We start from the raw sequence: 24,862 nt of genomic DNA on the forward strand, positions 1-24,862 counted from the left end.
TTCTTTTGTTTCCGATCAGGCTGCCAAGTGTCAGGTACCATATTTGACATGTGCTGGCAGGCCCCTGCCAGCCTGCCTGCTTCTCAGCAGGTTAACCATGACTCCTGTCGGGGTACAGGCAGGTAGTAGGCATATGCCTACAGTTGCTTATCCTGCCACCTTGTGCTGCTGTAGTACCTGCTGAGTAGGCAGTTATACGGACTCTTTCTCAGCTTGCTGCTGTCCTTACTAGGCACTGGCAAGGGGGAAAAACAAAGAAACAGCTGGCTGAAGGAACCAATGGTGATGGTAGGCAGTAGTACCAATGTGAGGGGGTCCCACTATGGGCTGCAGGGCCTCTCATCCCTTCAACTGACTTAGCAGGTTCCTATCGTCGCCTTCATGTGTAAACTTGAGTAAGTCATTTTAATGTTCTGTGCTACAGTTTCACTGTCTGTAAAAGAGAGATAATAATACATATTTCTTTTTTTAAAGTTATTTGACATTTACTGAAGTAAAGCACCCTACTGGATGCTAAATATTATCACCATGCCCTTATCCTTTTCCTTGAGCCATGCTTTCCATCTGGACTTAAATCACCCATAATACACCACATGGGCACTTATGACAGTCATGATGCATAGCTTCCTCACACCATGGGAGGAAATGTTGTTACCTAAACTGCCTCTCCTATAAGGAATCATAGTAACATTTTAGGATCAAAATGTTTTGCTGTATGTAGGAACATTTCCATTTTTTTAGTTTGAAAAATTACAACAAAAATAAATTCCAGTTTTCTCCAAATTTTCAAGAGGGTGAGGGGGAGTGTCCAACCACTTCTAAGTTTGTTGACAATTATATCACTAAAATAATCCTCTATGCTTACACAAGTACAGACAGACATACACAGACAAAGTATATTTCAATTACAAATAAATCAAAGAACATAATTTCTATAAATAATATCTATTGCAAGAAAAATCAATGTTTTGAGGCAGGATTATTTTAAAGTCAAGGAAGCAATACCATAAAATTGATTTTTAATAGCTCTAAAATCTTGAAGTTTTTTTGTTTGTTTATTTGTTTTTTTGAAACCTGTACTTTGGTCCAAATTTTGCCTAAAATGTTCCGAATGATTTTCATCTTTCATCTTCATTACTTTGAAGTTGTGATATTATTAATAGACTATCCTCTTCAAAATAAGAATGTTGAAATAACATATTTAACTATAAGTAATATAGGAAAATGTATTTTATGTCAAGCAAGCAGCATTGCCCTCTCTTTTTCATTGTTTGACTACTCACAAATACAAACATACTTCAGTACATGTCAACCATGCCAAGCAAACATTCAGATTCTAATAAGCAACATTTGTGTATACTTTTGATCATCTACTTAAGATCTATTCTGGAAGCAAGTTATGCTTTACTAGGTGTATGCGATCTACGTATGGAATTATGGTGCCTGAATAAACTGTGGAGCTTATTGCTCTGGAGTTAATTGCTCCTAAGTCTACCATTTGAACGTGTGCCTGGGAGCAATTAACTCCAGAGCAATAAGCTTCATGGTTTACTAAGGGACAGCACATGGAGCCCAGGCAGCAGCCCTGGCTGGCAGGAAACCCAGGGGGCTCAGCCTGCCAGCCTAGAGCTGCTCCACCCAGACTGAATGTGCTGCAGAGGGGCTAGCTGGGGTACAAAGTGTGTCAGTGTGATGCTAGTTGGCAGGCACCCCCCACACTGAAGTGCTCTCATGCCCCAGCCAGCTGGGTCAACATCTACACTTTCTTTAATGTGCACAAAAAAACTCTGCAGCAAGTAGTACTTGTATTTACAAGCACTACCCTGCTGCAGAGTTTATTGGTTTCCTACACCCTAACAGGGGCACAAGTGTAGACAATGAGAGATTTACTGCAGAGCTAAATAGTGAGTAAACATCTTGTGTAGACATACCCATTGTTTTCAGTAGCTATGGAGGGTGCTTGTCATTAATTTGCATGATTAGGACCATGATATACTATAAGCCCCTCAAAGATGTGACCATTAGTGTTTTGTAAAATGGGTAATATAAAGGGCAATTCTATTCTACTTGCTCAGTGAAGCTTCCTTAATAGAACAGGAATTCCAATGATCAATATAGGAATTCCTCCTACTAGAAGTAATAGGAGATTGCACATTTTTATTCAATAAAGATCCAATAGAGGAATATTAGAGTATAAAACATAAAACACTTTCATTGTACACTGAGCCTCTTGCTCAAGCCTTTCCTCGTATGGCTTGCCTTTTAAGACTCTGATCATATGGGTGGCTCTTCTTTGGACTCTCTCAAGCTTGTCTACATCCTTGTTAAAGTGTGGTGTCCAGAACTGAATGCAGTACTCCAGCTGTGGTCTCACCGGTGCTGAGTAGAGCAGAATAATCACCTCCTTGGTTTTGCTGGATTTGCATTGATTGATGCATGCCAGAATATTATTTGCCCTAGTGGCTACACAATTGCACTGCTGGCTCATATTCATACTGTGGTCTATTATTACCCCCAGGTCCATTTCATTTGTAGTGTTAGTCAGTTTGGTGCCACCAAGCCTATAGGCATGTTGGGAGTTGCTAGTCCCAAGGGGGAATACTTTACACTTCCCAAAGTTGAACTTCATCATGTTCCAATTAGTCCAACTTGCTAGCCTGTCTAGGTCCACCTGTATCTGTAGCCTATCTTCAGGCATGACCATGCTTCCCCATAACTTGGTGTCATCTGTGAACTTGGCCAATGAGCTCTTCACCCCCACATCCAAATCATTAATAAAGATGTTAAAAAGTACTGGACTGAGCACCGACCCCTGTGGGGCACTACTTCCTACTTGTCACCAGGATGACACAGTTCCATTCACTACAACTCTCTGGGTTCTATCCTGCAGCCAGTTTCTCACCCACCTGACTGTCTCGGAGTTAAACCCACAATTCACCAATTCACTTGTGACAATATTGTGGGATACTAGATCACCAGATCATTTCCTTTGGCCAGGATCAAGTCTAGAAGAGCATCATCTCTGTTTGGCCCATGCACCTCCTGAGTCAGGAAGAGCTCCGGAAGGATAGTGACTGATCCAGCTTGGCCGCGCATTCCTCCCAGGAGATGTCTGGATAATAAAATCACCCATAACAACCATGTCACTTGCATGTATGGCCTTAGTCAATTCTCAGGTAAACTCCAGATTGAGTTCTTCCCCCTGGTTTGGTGGTCTGTAGTATACACCTACAGTTAGGTCTCTCTCGCTGCACCCTCCCTCCCCCCGCAACTTGACCCAGAGGGCTTTAAGCTGTCCATTTTGGAGCCAGTGTTGGCCTCCAAGGAGGTGCACCGCTCTTTCACATAGAGAGCAATGCCTCCACCTTTCTTCCCCACCCAGTCCCTTCTATGCAAGGTGTAGCCCTCTACAGCTAAACTCCAGTCATGTCAGGAGTCCCACCAGGTCTCTGTAATCCCTAGTAGATTATAATGGGCCCTAGAGAGTAGGAGGGCTAGCTCCCCCTGCTTGTTCCCCATGCTCCTAGCGTTAGTATATAGGTACTTGAGTCCTCCTACTGAGGCCCTTGTCTTCCTGTCCTGCTGATGGAGAAGTATTCCCTCAGCTCCCACAAAAGTCTCTCTCTCAGTGTCCCTGTCTACAGGGCTTAATTGTATGTTGGTCCCTGGACATGTTTCAATTTGTATATTCTTGTCCCCCAGAAATAATAGTTTAAAGCCCTGTTCTAGTTGATATCATGATCCCCAGCAAAAGTACAGGACTCTGACTGCCTTATTTTTCACCTCAGGGATATTCAGACAAATTGCCCTAGGACAGAATTACTTTATCTAGGAAGTCAAGCTACTGTGGCCTCCTTTCTTAAGAAATAGTTACAATCCGGTCCAGCAGTTTCTCTCTTACCTGTGTAGTGTAGCATTCCTTTATTAGCCTTTATTATGCTGCTATTCTTAGAAAAATCGCCAAGTGGACCATCTTCAACTATAACAGCTTTTCTTAGAATACATCAGATTCCCAATCTAACATGGTGAAACTTTTCTTAATTAGTTATAGCAGAGGGAGGCAAACCTAGAAAGACCAGGCACAAAAATAAAATAAAAACAGAACAAAACCACAATACAGTTTTTTGTTTAGTCACTGTATAATATGTATGGAAGCCTGGAGAAGTGGTATTCTCTAGCTTGTTTAGAAATATTCAGAGTATATAATCTGAGCTTCACATGTTAAACTTTGTTAGAGGTTTTTGAAATGTTGATTGTGAGCTTTCCCATATTTTTTAAAGGTCTCAGCCTTTAAAAATGTGGCATTTAAGCAGGGAGTCATGGTTGGTGCATGACTCCTCAGAATCTCATGTCAATACAAGTTTAAAGCAACATGATTTTGTTAAAAAATGTGGATCTTCACATCTGACCATTATCTTGCCACTTCTGTCCAGCTCTCTTCAGATGTTCTTGTAGGTGTTTATTGGGACCAAAAGGAACATTTTTTCCATATTTTCCTTTTCCTGTAATAAGAACCATGGCTCTGGCTGCTTTCCCAAGAAACACGTATTCTCACATATCCTCAGAAAAGTTGTAAGACAAGCTCTGAAACAAACCACAGCATTTTACAGCATCCTGGGGGACTTGACACAATGTGCTCACTATTTTGGATACCTTTCTTTGATGTGAGAATCCCCATGGCTGTGTTTTGAAGCTTTAAAAGCTTTGTTTCTAATTCTAAATGCCTATTTGAGCATAACAGGCTTTTAAAGGTTGAAATGAAGCCAAGGAGACTCACTGATCGCTGCCAGCATTTCCCATACCGAAACAGACATTCTACATCAGGAATAAAGTCTTTTGTTTTTTTCCAAGGGAAGTCCTCTGGAATCTTACTTTTTAGTCTGCTAGTTTAATTTCCCTCTGGTATTGGCACCTGTTTAGTGCTTAAGTTCTCCATCCTGTAATGAAACATGCATAGGGCCTCCTTGCATGCATCACATTTCAAATTCAGGAATTAAATTTAGGTGAAAACTGTTGTAGAATAAGATCGGGTAGTTAGAATTAGAGCTGCAGGGAGGAGAAAATAAATAGGTAATCCTCCCAGTTGTTTGTGAGTGGAAATTTAAAAAAAACCACACACATTTTTGGTTTAATGATCGTCCCTCTCTCCCCACCCCAAATGGTCCTCCATTCTACACTAGAGTTCAGTGATCACAATACTTATTTGGGAGGAAAGTTTCCCATATCCCAAATGAATCTTTAAGCACTTAGATATGGGGGTGGAACTGCAGTGTCCTCCTTCCTTTCTGAAGTTTTACCTAAGGTCCTGTGGGAATTCAGCACACCAAATTTAAACTTTCCATTTTGGAAAGGCTAAACTAGTCTTTTGAAGTATCACTTCATTTTCTATCCCAATGTTCTAGTTGTGCACATTTCACAAAGAATTTTCCCACCTTTTTTATTTCATAACCTCCTCCTCTAAAGATTTCCAGGATATCTTTGTAGACCATGGTAAAAAAAAGTCCTCAGGCCTGGAAGAAATCTAGACCAATTGTCAGCCATAGGATTGGGTACTGGGTGAACTATTGCTCATGGTACTAAATACTAGTGTATTGCCTTCTTCCCATTCTCCACCTGCCCCAAGCAGCCCCCTGCAGGCGGGAACTCTGCCAGCCTGCAAGAGGACACCTCCAGTTTCCCAGGTTTTTTTCCTTTAAAGGGGAAAAACTGTGTTTTTTCTCCTTTGAAGAAGAAAATCCGTGTTTTCCATGGGAAATGGAAAACCTGGATCCCTGGTAATAATAATACTTCACAAGTGTTAATTACTTTGTTGCACCTATCTTTTATTATAATGCTCACAAAATTCTTCAGTAACATCCTATTCCAACTTTCCTTAAATAAATGTTTCTTATCATTGTAAGAATATCAATGGCTCCAGCTATTTCTGGATCACGACTCTGTACCTCTTTCTAAGACAAGATACAGGCTAAGATCAGGACATTTTCATAACCACCTATTGATATAAAATACGACATTGGTGACTGCAGGCGTGCCAGACAAATCTCAGTAACACACTTTTCTGTCCAAACACCATTGGTTGGCTTTAAACCAATGTTTAGGCAGGAGTGATCCACGTTTAGCAGAATATAGATAGATAATTTTAGGGCAGAATAAGGTTGTCACGGTCTACCAGGTAGAGCTAGTCATGGAGTTTGGGGTTGCAAGGGTAAGGGTCAGAAGCCACCAGAAATGCCAAGCCAGGGCCAAGAACTGGATCATAAAGCTAGTTCCCAAAGCCAAAGGATAATCCACAGGGAAAAGTCCATGAGTTAGCCAAGACAGAGTCAGGATATAGGTCTGCAGGAAGAACTGAAAGGCTTGAATCCAGGAGCAAACTAAAGGCAGGGTAAGAGATGTTGTTGGGACAGGAGCTGCTCAGAGACTGGAAACTACTGTGTTGTCTAGCAAGGCCCAGGTGCTGGAGGATTTCCTTAAACGCAGCTCAAGAATCAATCAGAGGGAAGAAGTGGGAGGTCAGCTGAGCTTGATTAGTAACTGGGTCAGTGCACTTATCAAGGGCTACAGGGCAGAAACCTTAGGCTTACACAGCTGACCCAGGAGCCTTACAAGGGTAATAAACATATGTTTGTGGAAAAAATATTGAGGCATTTCCTGTTCAATGCATTGTACTGTATTTTTGTTTAGTTAGTACCATTAACTAAGCAAGTCTAAACTATGGCTATCATAATGTATACAGCTCATATCAGCTCCTAATTTTAAGCTGCTTGGGAAAATAAAGGAATACAGGTAGCTAGCTAGAAAATAATATTGAGGATCCTACATTTGGCCTAGGGATTTGTGAAATGTAATGATAATCTAGAACCAACTTTGCTGCTCCTTATCTCTCCTGTGCTGATCCCAGATTATTCTCCCTTGGCCCTAAATTTCAGAAGTGCCAAGGACCAGAAGTTCTCCCTGAAACCAGTGTTTAGTTTTTCAGTAACTCTGAAAAACAAACACATGAGGCTCCTCTAATTAATTCCCAGGCAATGAAGTACAAATAGTTAGTAAATACCTCTGAAAATTGGACTCTCAGTGGTAAAAGTATCTAAAATACAGGAAATACAAAGCTTATAAAACAGAACAAGTTATTTCCAAAGGATTTTTTAAATAATTCAACAATGTAAATGTTTCTCTCAGTAACAGATGCATAATAGTATTTATATAGAGAGTAAAAATGCCCTTTAGTGGATTACATTCTCTTTACGTGATATTGCACTGTTTGTGAACAAAACATGCAAATGAATTATAATTTTTTTAGATTGGTGAGGTTCCATATTTTTAATCACTTGAGATTCAGAAGTATACCTCCATATTTACTTCAGACTTGTACCAAGATTAGCCATAATCTTCCGTGGTGGCTCTTTAAAGTACCATTCTTAAATGCTATTCACATGTTTTTCTCATATTTGGAGTTTCTCCTATTTTGCTTGGTATTTGAACAACAAATATTTGAAATGTAAAGCAAGATGGCTGGTATACTATATCCGGATTGTGAGATAATCATTCTGATTTTATTCCCAGGGATCCTGGTCTTCCATGATAAAAAGCTGCAAATTCTCTGATAAAACCCCCAAAATTTGTGATGAAAATGAAACACCACTATATGTGTGTGTGTAGTTTTTTATTTCACACAGGCATATGCTTTTTATGAAAAAAAGGAAATTAAAATATATATCAATTAAACACAATGTTTTAGTGAACTATTTACAATTTTAAAGCAATTTGGAAGCCTATCAATGCCTCAATCATTATAGTAAAATAAATTCTAAGTACCTATCAATTTTGGTATTTGGTTTTGGGTTTCTTATTATGGAAAATCAGAGCTCTCCCCACTCCCTTAGCTCATCAGGATGCAGGTCCAGGCCCCTCACTCCTGAGCCATAGCCCCCTGGCCTTGCCCGTGTCCTTCACTCCCCACCCACAGTCCCCCAGCCCTGCTGGTGTCCCTCACAATCCCACCCACAGCCCCATACCACCCCCCGCCCAGCTCTGGCAGAGGGGGCCCCCACCTGCCAGAGCTATGGGGTCAGGGACCCCTGCAGCAACACCGAGCCCCGGCTGCCACTTGCAGGAGGTCACTCTGCCTCAAGCAGGGAGTAGGTTCCCCCCTCCCCATGGGTGGCACAGCTGGAGTGGAGCCCATGGGTGGGTGGGTGTGTGAGCACTGGCTGCTGTGCACTTGGGGGGGGGGAGCAGCTCCCTACTGCTGCACACACTCCTGAGGGGTCAGGGGGACCTGTGCCCCCCAGATCTGTGTTCAGGGTGGGGGCAGGGATGGATGTGACCTGCCTACTGTGGGCTCAGGCTCCCTGAGCCCACAGCCTTCTCCCAGGGCCTTTGCAGCCCAGCAGGTGGGACCTGGCATGGCAGGGCAGTGGGACTGGGCATGGAAGCTCATTCCTACTGATGTGAGCCTTGCACAACCCTGGCAACACACCCCCTGTGTGCCTCACAGCAGTGAGGGGCACAACCCCATGCCACCACACCTGCTGCTGCTAGGTGGGCAGGGGGCATATTGCCAGGGCAGGATGGGGCTTGCAGCAGTGGCAACAAGTTTCTCCACCTGGCCCCACTTTGCCCTGCTGTGCTGGGTCCCACCTGCTGGGCAGGGAGGGCAGCAAGGCAGGGATCTCAAGCCCACAGTGGGCAGCCCACACCCATCCCCACCCCATGCACAGATCTGGGGGGGCACGTACCCCCCTGCACCCTTGGGAGTGCACTCAGTGGCAGGGAGCCAGACCCAACCCCTCTGGCTCCCTGAAGCTGCCCGTGGCCCCATCCCACTTCCTGCCAGGGCTCTGTGGTCGTGCATTGCAACCCTGGGCTCTAAGCCTCACACACCGCCCAGCTGGGAAGCAGTCCCAGCCCTGCCCTGCCCAACTTCCTCCTTCCCTATGGGGACCTCAATCCCCCCCTACCAGACTTACCTGCAGGAGCTGCTCTCCAGGCTTCCTGGCAGCCATGAACATGTACATGCACATGGTACCCCCTGCCTGGCCACCCTCCCAGTCCCTTGCAAAGAGCCAGCCTGCAGAGAGCTCTTTGCAAAAGAGCAAAATCCATATGTTTCTCTGTTAAAATGAAAAATCCACATTTTTATTGACTACAAGAGAAAAGCCATGGTGGGTTTTTTTTTTCATTTTTCTATGGGAAACAGAAAACCCAGATCCCTGTTTATTATTATGCCTGATATCAGCACAGATCAGTGACAGTTTGGGTATAGGTTAATGCAGTTCTTGTACCCTTGCACCAAGTTTCTTCACAAATTTTTTCCTGTGGTTTCCTGAGTCCTCTTTAGAGAAAGTGAGCATGAGTTTACCACTCCCTCAGTCTTGGACTTTTAATGTGGTTTGAGAATAGCGGTAGCATTGAGGGTGACAGTTCCGTTTTGTATCAAATTTGATATTTTGAAATTTGTTTTTATACTAATATTCTTGCAAAAAATGAAGGGTGCAAATTTATTCCTATTTTCAGTAGAAATCTGATATTACTGATCTAGGAGGGGGTAGGATAGCTAGAGCAGTGGCTTTGGATGTCAAAGAACTACATTATTTGTACTTGATCTGTTTCAGAATGTTTAGAGGATGAAAAACTTTACTTGAATCAAAGCAAGAACTTGAATCTGGGTCTCCCATATTCATTGCTGTCATTAGCTCAAATAGTCCAAACATTTTTAGTTGGGAGACATTAGAGGTCCATGTCCTACCATTGGCTGTACCTGAACCTTATAAAATAATTTGTGGCTTGAATATTATTGATTTATAGCTAGCTATTAATAGCACATTAACTGAAAAGCCTCACTGCCACACTTTCCTTGTACTGGGGAAGTTAAAAACCATAATTTCAGGCAGCTGTTATTTTACATATCAATCTGTTTGCCCATTCATTTAGCATTGGTGTAGATGTCTGCACAATGGGCAAGGGAATGGAGAATCATGATTATTGTATATCCCTCTTTTTACTAATCGACAGAAAACAACACCCTCTAATCTGAGCTTCCTTGACGTTTTGCAAGCTTCAGTTTTGGATCAAAGTTTCCTGGCCTGTGAATAAGTAAAAACAGAATTAAATCTGCCTCTCTCCTTTATTTGATGTTAAAGGATTAATATAAAATACAGTTCAAGCAAAAAGAGAGAACAGTATGGCATAAGCCTTTTCTAATAAAGTGGGACTCCTAATTGCTTTCTCCAGAATACATCAGAGTCGGTCAGGACCTTGACAGATTTGCAATTAAAGGAGTGATGAGATCTGGTGTGCATTCACCACAGTTGGTTTCTTGTAACGCCACACATGCATGGCAGGAGGCATGATTATGTGATGAAGCATCAGGTCCCATCGTGACACACTGCCAGTGCAGGGGGAGTCGGTTCTTGATGCTGGGCTTTCCCTGCACTGCCAAGTAGCAAGCTCTCGTGACTGGGAGTCCCAATCAGCTGATGATCCAGACAGCAGGGGCATAAGGTTCACCTCTGCTGCTGAGACCCTGGGTCAGCTGATGGGCCTGCCAGCTGAAAGGGCACAGTGAGCAGCACTTACATAGGTATATATGTGTGTCTGTTTTTTATTTCACACAGGCATTAAAAGTAAATTAAAAAAGGAAATGTATGTTATGTCCCGTTATATGTTTCTTATATCTTACAAAACTAGAAGAGCTCCAGAAGAGCTAATTTAATTATATAAAGTCCAGTATGGCATCCAAAAACAGAAGTAATCTATAATAAGTACATATTGTTGAAAAATATTGAGAAAATAGCATGCCGGTTTCAAAACAGATTCAAGGAGAATATATAATTTTACATATTTTCCAGGCTTTTCTGTTAGGATCTTTCTCAGGTTTACAAAACAAAACCAAGGAAAAAAGAAAATGTGTGCCTCATGAGAAAACGTAATCTTCTAAAATTAGAAACTTACTGCCTGTGTAAGTGCTAAAGTTATCTGTATTAATTGCTAGAAACTATTTGAATTTTCTTTGCTGATAATACATCTCGTGTGCTTAGTTTGTTTTTCTTTTAATGTTGTAGCCTGAAGCATATATGCAAATGCTGTCTGGAGATACTGTGTTTACACATGCTCATTATGCAAAATGCACAGAATTTAGTTGCAGAATCAACAGCTGGAATTTATTTATGTAATCAGATGAGTTTTTTGACAGCCAGCAGTATATGGGGCTCAGCATTTATGCTGATTTGTCAGGTGTCACTTTACTGTAGTTGCAGAGTGCTTCTTAAAACACCTAGGTTATTTACATTTATGCTTCTATATCTGCTACCCTTTAGTATTGAAGTTTGTGAATCTAGTAATATGAAGGTTACTTCAGAAGTATTTCACTATCTGAAGATACAAGAACAGGTCTGTGCATGAGAGAGTGTGTGAGATGGGACATGCGTTATATCTGGGAGCAACAGAATGAAAACTAAGAGTAAATTAAGAGTTCTGCTGAGATAGGTGACTTGTCCACTACCTGGAGGGTTTGGCCATTCGCTGTGATACTGTGATGGTAGGCTCTATGTCAGGCTTTCCTGGTACAGGCTGGTGCATTGCTTCTGTCATCTTAGTGTTGATTGTAAGACCAAAGTTGTCACAAGCTGAAGAGAAATAATCCATACTCTGGCGCATGTCAGACTTAGATTTGACATACAGGGAACAGTCATCAGCAAACAGAAGATCATGAACAGTCACTTCCTGTAACTTTTTTTCACCTGTAGTATCCTCAAATTGAAGAGCTTGCCATCAGTCTGGTATCTGATGTCTATCCCAGTGTCACAGTCACAAAAGGCTTCTGTGAACATAGCAAAGAACATCATACTGAAGAAGGTTGGGGCCAACACACTGCCCTGCTTGACTCCATTGGTGACTAGGAATGGTTCAGATGACTCACTGTCATCCACAATGGGAGCAGAAATGTCACCATGGAATTGCCAAGCCATTGCAATGAATTTCTCTGGGCAACCAAATTTTGCCATGATCTTCCAAGGACCCTCCTTACTGACTGTCGGGTCAGCGAAAGTCATACAGAGGTTGGAGTTCTCTTCCTGGCATTTCTTCTGAAGTGGATGAGCTGCCAACAGCAGACAGTGGTGGGGGAAGGACTCTTTAATTATAGAGGCTCTTGAGCTCTTACTAAAGTGTCTGGAGTGTCACATCCATCAGCATCTCCATGCTGAAACATGGCTCATTGAATGAGCTTTACTTAAAGTGACCTCAGCAACATTTTTCAGCATGAGGACACTGATGCACATTACACTGGAGTCTGCTGAACAGCGGTAATTACCACACTCCAGAAGACTTGATTATTCAGGAATGCTCTGATGCACTGTAATTACAGTGTGTTGGAGTAGCCTTGTTGCATGTGTGTAGGTGCCCATCATGTCTTTGGCCCCGTGTCCTTTCCTGAAATTACACTGACTTTCAGAGTAGAGTCCTTGTTTAATGTGTTGTACTAGGTGATTCAACAGAATTCTGGTGAGGATTTTACCACCTATTGACAGCAAAGAGATGCCCTGATTATTGTTGCAGGATTGTCTATTGTCTTTGCACGTTTCAGAGTCATGTGTGAACCTCCAGCCTTGTAGACCTCTGCTAGTGTAGCATCTGCTCCAGGTACTTTACCATTTGACAACAGGTTAATTACTTTCACTGTCTCAGTCAGTGTTGGAGGATCAGCAAGAGATATGTTAATGTCTACCTGGGGCAATCGATCAGTTGCCTCCTCATGAAAAGATGATTTTTGATTGAGGATGTTGTTGAAGTGTTCTGTCCATCCCTGCCATATTTATCAATCTCTGCCATATTTATCAAGTGTGTTGAGGGAGCTGACAGGGGTCATTGCGGAGCCCTTGGCCCGGCTGTATGAGCATTCGTGGTCATATGGCCAGGTGCTGGGGGATTGAAAACTGGCTATTGTGGTCCCAATTTTCAAGAAAGGGAGGAAGGAGGACCCAAGTAACTATAGGCCTGTGAGCCTCACCTCGGTGCTTGGGAAGATCTTGGAGAGAATCATCAAGGAGCACATCTGTGGGGGGCCAGCAGGGGAGATCATGCTCAGGGGCAATCAGCATGGGTTCATCAAAGGCAGGTCCTGCCTGACTAACCTGATTGCCTTTTATGACCAAGCAACTAAATCTTTGCATGATGATGTTGCTGTGGACGTAGTCTTTCTAGACTTTACGAAGGCCTTTGACGTTGTCTCTCACCCCATCCTCATCAATAAATTAAGTGACTGTGGCATTGATACCCACACAGTTGGATAGGTAAAAAAAAATGGCTGATGGGGCACACGCAGAGAGTAGTGGGGGATGGGTTGTACTCAACCTGGCGAGATGTAGGCAGTGGGGTACCCCAGGGCTCAGTCCTCGGGCCTGCACTGTTTAACATCTTCATCAGTGACTTGGACGAGGGGGTGGAAAGCACGCTGTCCAAGTTTCCTGATGACACTAAGATGTGGGGCGAGGTGGACACACTTGAAGGGAGAGAGAGGCTGCAACTAGATTTAGACAGACTACAAAAGTAGGCAGACGAGAATAGGATGGGGTTCAACGTAGACAAATGCAGGGTGCTGCACCTTGGAAGAAGGAATCCACAGCACACATACAGGCTGGGGAGTTCCCTTCTTGAAAGCACAGAACTGGAAAGGGATCTCGGAGTCATTATTGACTCCAAGATGAACATGAGCCGCCAATGCCAGACCGCAGCCAGCAAAGCCAGCCATACCTTGTCATGCATCCAAAGGTGCATCTCAGGCTGGTCCAGAGAGGTGATACTCCCCCTCTATGCGACTTTGGTCAGGCCGCAGTTGGAGTACTGCGTCCAGTTCTGGGCGCCGCACTTCAAGAGGGATGTGGCCAGCCTGGAGAGGGTTCAGAGGAGGGCCACCCGCTTAGTGAGAGGGCAGCAGGACAGGCCCTACGAGGAGAGACTGAGGGACCTGAACCTGTTCAGCCTCAGCAAGAGGAGGCTGAGGGGGGACCTGGTGGCTGCCTACAAGCTCATCAGGGGAGATCAACAGCAAATAGGAAGAGCCCTTTTCTCCCCAGCACCACCTGGGGTAACAAGGAACAATGGTCATAAGCTGATGGAGAATAGGTTTAGGTTGGAGATCAGAAGGCAATATTTTACAGTTAGGGTGGCCAAAATCTGGAACCAACTTCCCAGGGAAGTGGTCCTTGCCCCTACCTTGGGAAAATTCAAGAGGAGGTTGGACAATCACCTGTCTGGGGTCTTGGGAACCCAGCATTCATTCCTGCCTGTGGCAGGGGGTCAGGCTAGATGATCTGTTCAGGTCCCTCCTGACCCTAGCTACTATGAAACTATGAAACTTTGTGGTTCCATCAGCATCAAGTATTGGAGATGTTCCTGATGACTGTGGCTCATAGATTGTCTTCAGAGCATCATAGAAGTTCTTCATATTTTTACTGTCTACATAGGATTGAATCTCATCTGCCTTATTACTTAGCCATGAGTTTTGCATGTCTCTTAGTTTTCATTGGACAATTGTTTTGATGTTATTGAAGGTTGCCTTCTTAGAGGCTGAAGTACTGTCTTCTAAGCAGGCCTTATGGAGCCAATGTTTCTCATTCAGTAGTCTCCTTATGTCAATATTGTTTTCATCACAGCAGTCGTGATGTTTACAAATGATGGGACCGAGGGTATTGGATGTAGCTGAGTAAACAGCATCCCTAAAGGATGTCCAGTTTTTCTTGATGTTATTGGAGTTTACATTAATAGTTACTAGTTGTCTCCAAAGTTCTTCAACAAATGCCTGTTTCAGATTCTCCTGTTTTAATTTGGAGACAGTGAGCTTTTTGGGTGCTTTTTTGCCTTGGAGTCATTTACTAGGATGTATCCAGATATTCAGCTTGGAGACTATAAGTTTGTGGTCATTCCAGCATTCTGCATTTCTCTTGGACTTTGTCACTCTAACATCCTGTCTGTCTCTTCTCCTGGTGATGATGAAGTCCATGACATGCAAGTGCTTGGATCATGGTTGCATCCAAACATCTTGTTGTGATTTGGCAGATGGAAGACTGTTGGTGAAGAGGACGTAGCACATTTCCTCAGCATTTTCTGCTGCTGTTGCATTTCCCAAGGCCATTTTTCCCAATGACGCCTGGCCATGCCTGGTAATCTGTGCCAATTCTAGCACTGAAGTCAGCAAGGATGATCATCTTTTCTGCTTTGGCACTTCTGCAATAAGAGACTCCAGATCTCCATGTAATTTGAACTTTATCACATCTGGGTTCGTTATAGTGGATGCATAGACACTGATGATAGTTGCACAAATTGCCCAGACAGTGGGAGTGTCATTAACATGAATCTGTCATTCACTTCATTTGGGAAATTTATACATTTTCTGACTAGCTGTGTTTTGATGGCAAACCCAACACCAGCTTCATGTTGCTTTTCTTTACTACGACCACTCCAAAAGAAGGTGTAGCTGGCTCCTTTTTCAGTGAGTTGTCCTGCTTCAGCTAGACAAGCTTCACTTGGGGCTGTTATCTGAATGTTAAATCTGGCCAGTTATCTCCAACTACGGCTGTTCTCTCTGGTTTGTCTGCTGTTGTACAGTCCGTTAGCATGCGCACATTCCAAGCACCGATGGTGAGTGGGGTCACCTTTGTCTTTTTTGTATTTTTGTGTGATTCTTGACCACTATAGTTGGATCCCCATCAGCCTTAGTATGTTGACCAGGGTTAAGGTGAAGCAGACAATATTTAGGGTGCCTTTTCTAGTCCCTTCCTTATAATAGGGAGATGAGCAGTGTGATCCTAAATAGGGCTGCTCAGTCACTCAGGGGGCTGCTGAATTCCATTGTTGCTTTGGTTTGGTGAAAAGCATCCCTATGCCCCGAGCTGCCCATGTGCAGGTCTGCAGCTACAGCTCCCAGTGTATCCACACCTGTTGCATTGCTGCTCACCCATCGCCATAAGACTTGAGTATGTCTGTGAGGGAATATCACAATGCCATGGCTTGCATGTGAGTTAGATTTAAGTCAGGAAAGTTGTGCAGAGTCTCCCTCACTCTCTCATCCAGGCCTCTCTGAATCCAGTGCCACAACAGAGTCATGATGCCTGGAGACATGTATGGATGCAGTGGATGGCCATCAGATCCTGCAGCACCTGAATTGACACTCTACACTGTCCACACAGCTTTTGCCATCTGCCTTCCAGCCAGGAAGTGAGCATATCTGCTTGGCAGCCTGATCTACCAGACAGGACTTTCCAGAGGGAGCCAGGTGTAACTGTCCACTCTGGTCAACAGTCTAGCCCTGTCCTTACTTTTATTTCAGCATCAGCTTCCCTAGCCTTTCCCCACCAAGGGGTAACCCACAAAGCATTGGGGTCTGGAGTCTTGTGGTTTGGCCCTGGTGACACTTTAGAGGGGCTGCTCTGCCATGAGCAATCCCACCATTGACCCCAAGCCCCAGTTGGGTGCAATTTTTTTGTCATACCAAAGACCTTTATTTCATAGTGTCAACGATTAGAGCATTTAGCAAGGATGTGTGACATCTGGTTCATATCCATACAGGTACAGTGGGAATTTGAATGCAAATCTTCCCATTCTGAATACAATCTGTAACTGCTGAACTTTTGGATAAAAGAGTACCTCTATCACTGGGCAGGCTCATTCACTCATAGGAGAATGCTTAAAATCTCACTTGTAGACTAATTCATCAGTCTTTGAACCCCCTGAAAATAAGGAAGGTCACCAGATAACTCCAAAACAATAAATGTATCTATGGTTTTTTATTTGCCTAGTAGTATCTGTATCTTTGCTTTGTAATACTAAGTCTTTGATTCTGTGTGAAAAGACCATTTCTGATCAATGTTCTAACAAGATTTCATAGTGTTCCCCTTTACTGGACATTGTGTAGTGGGTGATTATTTATTTGATCTTAGATATAATCTTTGTGTATCAAGTCTTTTAAAGTTGATCATCCATGCATACTATTTTCTAGCTTATTCATTTCCTTTTTCAGCCTGGTATTTCATCATCCACCCATTATTAGCTGCCTCCATTATATTTCACACTGCATATGGCATAGTAAAATACTGTTTTTGTGCTTTTCCCTTTCTCTATACTTACAAGAATAATGTATTTTAATAGAGGATTATTTAAGGCCCAGCCTCATATAAGTATGTGAGGGAGATTGGATATGATCCTGATTTTGAAAGAATGGGAACTTTAATTCTATAATCTCAAATGACCAAAAATCAGACTATCAGTGTTCAAAAAGCTATCTATTCTGAAATATGATACACATCATAAGTGAAAGTTTTAATTTTCCAATTTCAGGTCTCTTGTCCTTAGTCTCAGTTCTTTGGAACATGCTCTTTTATTTAAATCAGGGCTGTCCAATTGATGGCTTGCAGGCACATGCAGTCCATGAAGGATTGGTTTGACACCTCTGGGCTCCCAGCCAGCCGCCACTCCCATCTCTCTGATTACTGAAGGTAGCTGAAAGCGGGGTTGGGACACCTGTGCCCATTGCAGCTGTGGAGGGATGGGCCCACATGCCAGGTGCAGCAGGGTGGGAGGAAGCACCGATGTGCTCAGTGCAGCAAAAGCTGGGAAGGAACCACATGCTCAATGCAGAGTGGGAGTGCCCGGGGGACCCATACTACCGCAGGTCCTGCAGTATGTGGCCTCTCACTGGTCCACCCTGCCAGGTGTGTGGCCCCCAGCTGCTAAGAATTTGGTCTGTCATGACTTAAACTAAGGTTTGAGTATGTGAAAGAGTTAAAACATCCTTTTGCAAAATCCTCACCAAACCCAGAGAAGGGGGATGATATGAAGGATCATGGGAGACAGGAACAAATGATTGCAGGGAAAAAAGGCAGCCCAGAAGCAGAAATAAACTCTTAAGAATCATTTTGCTTGCAGACTGAACACAGGACACATGACTTGTTCAATTTGATCATAATTCACTTCTTTATAAAATATCTCTGAGCACTTCTAGAGAAGAAGGATATATTATGTCAGACTTTAAACCTTTTTTGAGGAATTTATTTTTGACCTGCCCAAATGGCCATCTTTCTAGAAATGACTCAGTGAGAGGGGTAGTGAGAAAAGAAAAGACCTAGCTTCCTAAGTTGATTTGTGTGTGCTACAGATTTGAAAATCTTCTGATTATTTCTGAAATGAAAAAGCCTCATAGGAATAGCCCTAACCTTTTCTTCATTCTGTAGTTTCAGTGTAAAATGCCCCTGGGTTCTATCTAATTTTATTCTGTCCTTTTTGTAGTTCAGTTGAGGAACTTGGGAATCTAATGCTAAAGAGCTGTTGGAAATACATTAGTCTAAACACGACTGTCTCCAGACGACTTGCTCAGACACTCTACTATATTTTACTCTCAACAGACAGGGAATTGGGACACTGTCATTGGCAATAGACAATGTGGTCAATAACTCTTTTTGTCTTTGTTTAATATGAACAAAATGTTCTTACTGTCTGGTTAGCTGAAACCTATTTTTATCTCACCTTTTGCACTATTTATAAATTTCAAGTTTTATAAATTGACACGTTACCATACTATGTGCTTTACCCGTTCTTGTTCCTTTTAAAGATTGCTGCTAAGATCTTCTTTGCAAATCTGTTCCCTCTTCTTTGAGCCATACTAGTGGCTTCTTATCCATTGTCTTAGATTCAAGTTTCTTGTCTTTACCTTTATGTGTACTCTTCCTGTATATTTAATATCCTCTTTTGTCACAGGCATCTTCACTTTTTCTGCCATGCTGTCTCTTATATATGGAAGACACTTCCTAAAATAGTCCATAATGCTATTATATGGTTTTCTTCTCTTCCCTTCCCCTGCCACTGCTTTCCCTGCTCTAGCTGTGGGAGCAGGATTCAAGACAACCCTCAACTATTTGGATTCGGTACCTGGAAAATCATAACAAATTCATCAATTTTTCTTATATAGTATCTAACTACTGGGGAGTCATCTTATAGTCAGGGTTGTCTTATATTTGATGAAACATAGTAATTGTGACACACCTTGGCCCCCAGATACAGCCAGGGGGTGCTGTGACATATACTCCTGGACTGCTATGACACCTTCACATGTGTTTCTAAGCCCCAAACCCCTCTCTGCCATTTACTGCTTCACCACTGAGAACCAGCTGAGATGTCCCAGGAACCTGTTCCCTGGCCTGTGGCATCTCAGCCTTAGCTGTTTCCTCCAGGTCTGACCAGAAATCATCAGAGGGTATTTAGCCAGATGGAGGAATCACCCTCTTATCCAGTCATGTTCTCAGAAAAGATAAATCCTACCTTCTTTGTAAGAGGCCTGTCTCTGCAGGCAAATACTCTGATATCATACTTACCCTGAGGAGAAGTTGTGAAAGCTAACAAAAAGATTAAATAAGATAAAAAATAAGAGCAAACATAAGAAATCAGTAAGCATATGGTGTGATGCAGACAGATATAGGTATAAACAAACAAAAGAAAATATCAGAACTATAATGTTACTTATCCCTGCATCTTAGCCCTGAGCTCTAAGAATTCAGCTTCCACTTCTTAGCTCAACAGGTTAGAAAGCAGCTACTGCCTCTGTCCTTGCAGTCAGGGTTTCCTACAAACTCTCATGTCAGCCTGCTAGCTGAGGGACCAAAACACCTTAAGTCCAGGAAACGTTAGACAAACACTTGCCCTCAGGGTGAGGCTTAAATATGGTATCTTATCTGAACATTTACATACATCATCCATTGAATTCTTGGGGACTCTATACTGTGCACGTAACTTCCCAACCCCTGTAAAGTGCATATTTACCAGGCTAGCAAACTTGCTTGATCTAATTAAGACCCTGCAAATATTTGCATCTTTTCAGACACGATTACAAATCCAAAGCCCTAAAGAAAATGTGTCTCACGTAATTTTTCCACTCTGACAAATGTTCCCTAGGTGCTATTCTTATTGGACTCTTCCTAGTTTCATAGTGCTTAGGGTTAGAAGAGACCTAAACAGATCATCAGGTCTGACCACCTGCCCTAGGCAGGAATGAGTGCAGAGTCATAACACCTTATCCAAATATCTGTCCAGCCTCCTTTTGAAGACCCCCAAGGTAGGGGAGAGCACCACCTCCCTTGGGAGTCCATTCCAGAGCCTGGCAGCCCTAACTGTAAAGTAATGTCTCCTGATGTCCAGCCTGAACCTTCTCTCTAACAATTTGTGGCCATTATTCCTAGTAACTCCTGTTGGTGCCTGGGGGAACAGAGCTTCATTCAGTTCCCGCTGGCCTCGCCTGGAGAGTTTGTAAAGGCTACCAGATCCTCTCTCTGCCTTCTCTTGTGGAGGCTGAATAGATTCAGGCCCTTCAGCTTCTCTTTGTAGGGCCTGACCCACTGCTTTTGACCATGCGAGTGGCCCTCCTCTGGACCCTCTCAATGCTAGCCACATCCCTCTTGAAGTGCGGCACTCACTTCAAGTGCTTCCTTTGAAATGTACATTTGTCATGGCCTGGAAGGCCCTATTTGGTGATTAAACAAGCTTATGTCAGGCGCTAATTCTCAGTGCATGCATCTACACATGACACTACTTTGCCGTAACAATGTGCTACAAAAACGTAGCAACGGTGGTATCAAACTGTGATGCTGCAGCTGTGTTGCCAAAGCAACGTGCTCCTTCGTAGTTCATTGCCACAGTGATGTAGTGGCTGAAAACAACTGTGAGTGGTGCTTAAAAGGAAATACTAAATGACAGCTCAGTAACAAAGGTGCCATAGGGACACATGTAGACGCACCCAGTGATTACTTTTCTTCAGCCATTTAGGCTTTGAGCTTCACCCAGGTGCAAACAGAACTCTTGTTTAGGCAGTGACACTTGAAAGTAATTATCTTGTACAATCCTAGCACCATTATACCATATAAGAAATACCACAAAGCATATAAACCCAAGGATGAAGCTTAACACCCCAGTCCTTTGTGATTACAAATGCCATATCAGTAAAAGGAACTCGTGAAAACATGCATAACACACCATAACCACCTCAGATTATAGTAATAAATCAAGCAGTTGAGCATTCTCATTTGACCAGGCAACCACTAGTGATTCTGGATATGGAACAGATACACTGCAGTACCTTTTCATGATGAGAAATTCTACCAATGTGCTTAACCAGAGATATGGGGCTGGACCTGTATGGTGCTGCTTCAAATGCAGCCCCAATCATTGTATGAAATGGTTTGTAATTCTATCCCCAATGTGTTGTGGGGAGGAGGAGAGGGGGTAGATTTACTAAACATTTCCCTCCGGCCTACCTGTCTCTCACCTATTTATTCCAATCCCCTCTGATCTTCCCTGCCGCACATTTGTGTTTTCACAGACCTGCATGTTGCATATTGGCTTAAGCTTCTGTTCCACCCAGGAGAGCACGCAAACACCAGCAGACTCTCCCTATGCCTGAAGAAGGGTGTTTGTGCCTGCAAGCTTGTAAAAAACATTTTTTCCAACCATTTCGTTAGTCTAATAAAAGACATCACATTTACCCAAATAACCTTGTCTCCCTAATGAGTACATATTGTGGAGTCTCCACTGCTGGAAGCTTTGAAGAGCAGGGTTGATAAAACACGTGTCTTGAAAGGTTTAGATAGAGATAATCTTGCTTGAGCAGATGTTTGGACTAGATGACCTGTTGAGGTTCCTGTCAGCTCTATCTTTCTGTGATTTGCTATTGCTGTTAATGGAGGTTAAGAACGCTCAGCTTTCTTTAGGATCAAAATTAGATTTATAAGTTAAATGAGTGGATCATCCTACTCCACCTGTTCCACATTAAGACCTTAAAAATCCCTGTACCTGGCCAAAAGAGAAATCTGCCTATGCAGAAAAGTGGAAACAATCATACAGCTGCTTCTCAAAGGCCCTGCCAGGCTGCAGTGTGATAAAACATAGCTCTGGAGATTCCTGGTGGGGTTGCTGCTCATGGAGCAGTACAGGTGCTAACATATATACACATGCATGTACATACATATACCGCTGCTAACATATATACACGTTGGCATCCTTTAATCTGTGATGGATGGTGGATATTGCAGCCTATGACGTAGATATTTTGCAGTGTCTCATATCTTAGACTCAGCTACATCTATGATAATCTAACTTATACTGGGAGTCTCTCAAATTAGATGCTGAGAGGAAGAGCACAGAAACATGGCAGGTTGAAGAATTAAAAGATGGCTGACCTTTCAAGGTAGAAAATATAGATGGGACTTTAAAGAAAATAGAAAATGGTAAGGGATCCTATATGTTGCATTATGTATTTTAGAAGATGTCAAATACTGACATGACAAGGATGTGATAATTCTCATGAGTAACTAAACAATGAGAGAGTATGTTTTATTTGTTACAATGCTGACCAACATTTTGTTGAAACACCACCACCACCAAATGGACTGGTTGTCCTAGTGCTATGTTGCTCCTCAATGTATACTGCTGTTCTTGGGAGTTTCTTCTGCACCCATGGTATAGAAAATAGTCCCAAGGGAAGTATTATAAAGAGGTTGTTGCTCCTATAAACACCAACTGTAACATTCTTCCACCTTGCTGCTATGGAAATTAATGGGAGGCGGTACGGAATTTGCTGGCTTAGTAAGAAAAAATGTCTTCAGGTGGAATAGATGCTTTGTAAAATAGAAGACATAATTTATTTAGTGCAGAGTTAGACAGTGAGCAAAATTTTTGGGGGGCCCAGATTAAACGACACATTTAAATGTGTATGTAACATTAAAAGGACAATTAGTTTCTTTCAAGTCAGTAGGTTTACTTGCATGTGTTCTGGTACTCAAGGGAGACAAAATAAATATGAAAGTTCTGATGCTGAACAATACAAAATTATGCAAGCTTTAAACTGTGACAGACCACTAATTATTTTTAAAAAGCACTGTATGTAGTATTAAGGGAAAGTGACAAGAAAATACTAGTTTTTGCTTAGAAATAGAGGTTGACTTAATTGTTCTGTTTATATTTAAATCAAGATAGTGCAAACTCTTGGGGGAAGAAAGCATATCTTCAATCCGTGTTTGTACAGCACTTAGAATGGTGCAGTCTTGGTCCATGACTGGCACTCTAGACCTTTCTGCAAAAAGTAATAGTAATAATACTTGGAGAATCACGGGTGCTTAGAATGGAGAATTCCAGAAGAATGGTATATTCTATGTTCTATGTTTTCTGGGATTTAATATAAACAAAAAAAGCATTTATATTTGTTGCATGCAGGATTTTGTAGGGACCTATACCCCACCCTTATTGGGCTTGAAAAGGGAGGTGGTTAGGGTTAGAAGTTAGCCCAAGCTGATCAGTAGTGCCAAATGGCACCACTGGCTCAGGGCCCAGCTTGGTTCTGCACGATATTGGTGTGTTAGCCAATGAAATCAAATGAAAAAAAAAAATAAGAGCAACACCAATCATAATAATATAAAGCTGCTAACATTTATACACATTGGCATCCTTTCATCTGTGAGAGACGGTGGATATTGCAGCCTATGACGTAGATGCTTTGCGGTATCTCATGTGACTGGATAGTCCAGGCTGAGATTTCCATGATCTGTGGCAATGTTTGCAAATGTACGTGTCATGGTTGGGTGGTTCGGGAGCTGCTTGCTTCCTATGACCTCTTTTCTCCTCAGCTGTTGGAGCCAATTTCTGTCATAGACTTTAATGCCCTGGTGGAAATGATGACACCACTTGTCCTGATGAATAGATATACACACACAAGGAATACATAATTTGTATGATTGATTAGTATTGTGGAGCCCCCTATGGGTTCAACAACTCTAAAAGCCACTCATCAGCTGGGTTTCCAGAGCTGCACACTAACCAACAGGCTGAAGCTCTGCTCTTCTCTCTCCTTACTTCACAGAGAGGAGCACAAAATAAGGCTTCTTCACAAATAGGCACTGGGTCCTGGAAGAGTACAACAGCTGCTCTCACAAGGCAGTCAGACTCAGGCCTTACCATTACACGGAGATCCCCAGATCTCCATGGATGGGCAAGGACAGGAATGAGGACAGCAGAAGGCCAAAACGTGGAGGTTGTTCCTCTCTCAAAATAACAAATGTCCCTGCCTGTTCTTGCATCACAAGGCACAAATAAAATTCCTTGCCACACACAGAGTCCCCTCACACAGGTCTCTTGCCCCAGCTCCTTTTATAGTTCCACATACTTCATATCACCCTATTCAATGTTGTCCAACCAAATCATGTCTGCCACTTGTCACTTATAGCAGTTAGTTACAATCCCGCTGTCAATCAAGGTGACTGCTTGCATTTGCCTGGGGATTTCCCATCAACTTAACTGCACATGCTCTCACTTTCCTGAGTGGTTCAAATACATTAAAAGGTCATCTTCTTCTAGAGGCTTCTGAGACGGTTAGCTGTGCATGCTCCAGGGACTTCTATTACTACATAGTTAACCATACAATTGCTGGATTAAATTTCTCAAACTACATATTCAACCAAAAATTTAAAAACCAAAAACCAAAAGGAAGATAAGTTACTGGAACTGCTGTTTTCAAGATTCTGCCCTTGCAGAGTTTTGAAAATACTATGCTCTGTTGCAATATTCACATAAGAGCTGTTAGACCCCAATCAGACTCTTATATTTGTGATTGGCATTAAGTTGCATTTAGCGGAGCTGCTCACATCTATGAGTATGCCTTGTGATGTCTCCTACAATGAATCACAAGGTTATTAACCTTGGAGCATGGAATTTATCAAGGATCATTGTAGGAGGAAAAAAAGCAATGGTAGATTTCCATGCACCACCAACGAATAAAGCTCCATCCATGAGAGGTCCTAAAACAATGTCTCTATAGTAGATTTTCAAAATA

The 24,862-nt window shown here is 42.6% G+C and overlaps 1 protein-coding gene across 1 annotated transcript in view; it reads left to right on the forward strand.

Moving 5' to 3' along the window:
* The window catches only part of CSMD3 (CUB and Sushi multiple domains 3), a 1,325,501-nt gene that overhangs the window by 556,524 nt on the left and 744,115 nt on the right, over positions 1 to 24,862 (forward strand). The window lies entirely within an intron of this gene.

This window comes from Alligator mississippiensis, chromosome 3, assembly GCF_030867095.1.
Source record: "Alligator mississippiensis isolate rAllMis1 chromosome 3, rAllMis1, whole genome shotgun sequence".
In the NCBI taxonomy this organism is placed as follows: Eukaryota; Metazoa; Chordata; order Crocodylia; family Alligatoridae; genus Alligator; species Alligator mississippiensis.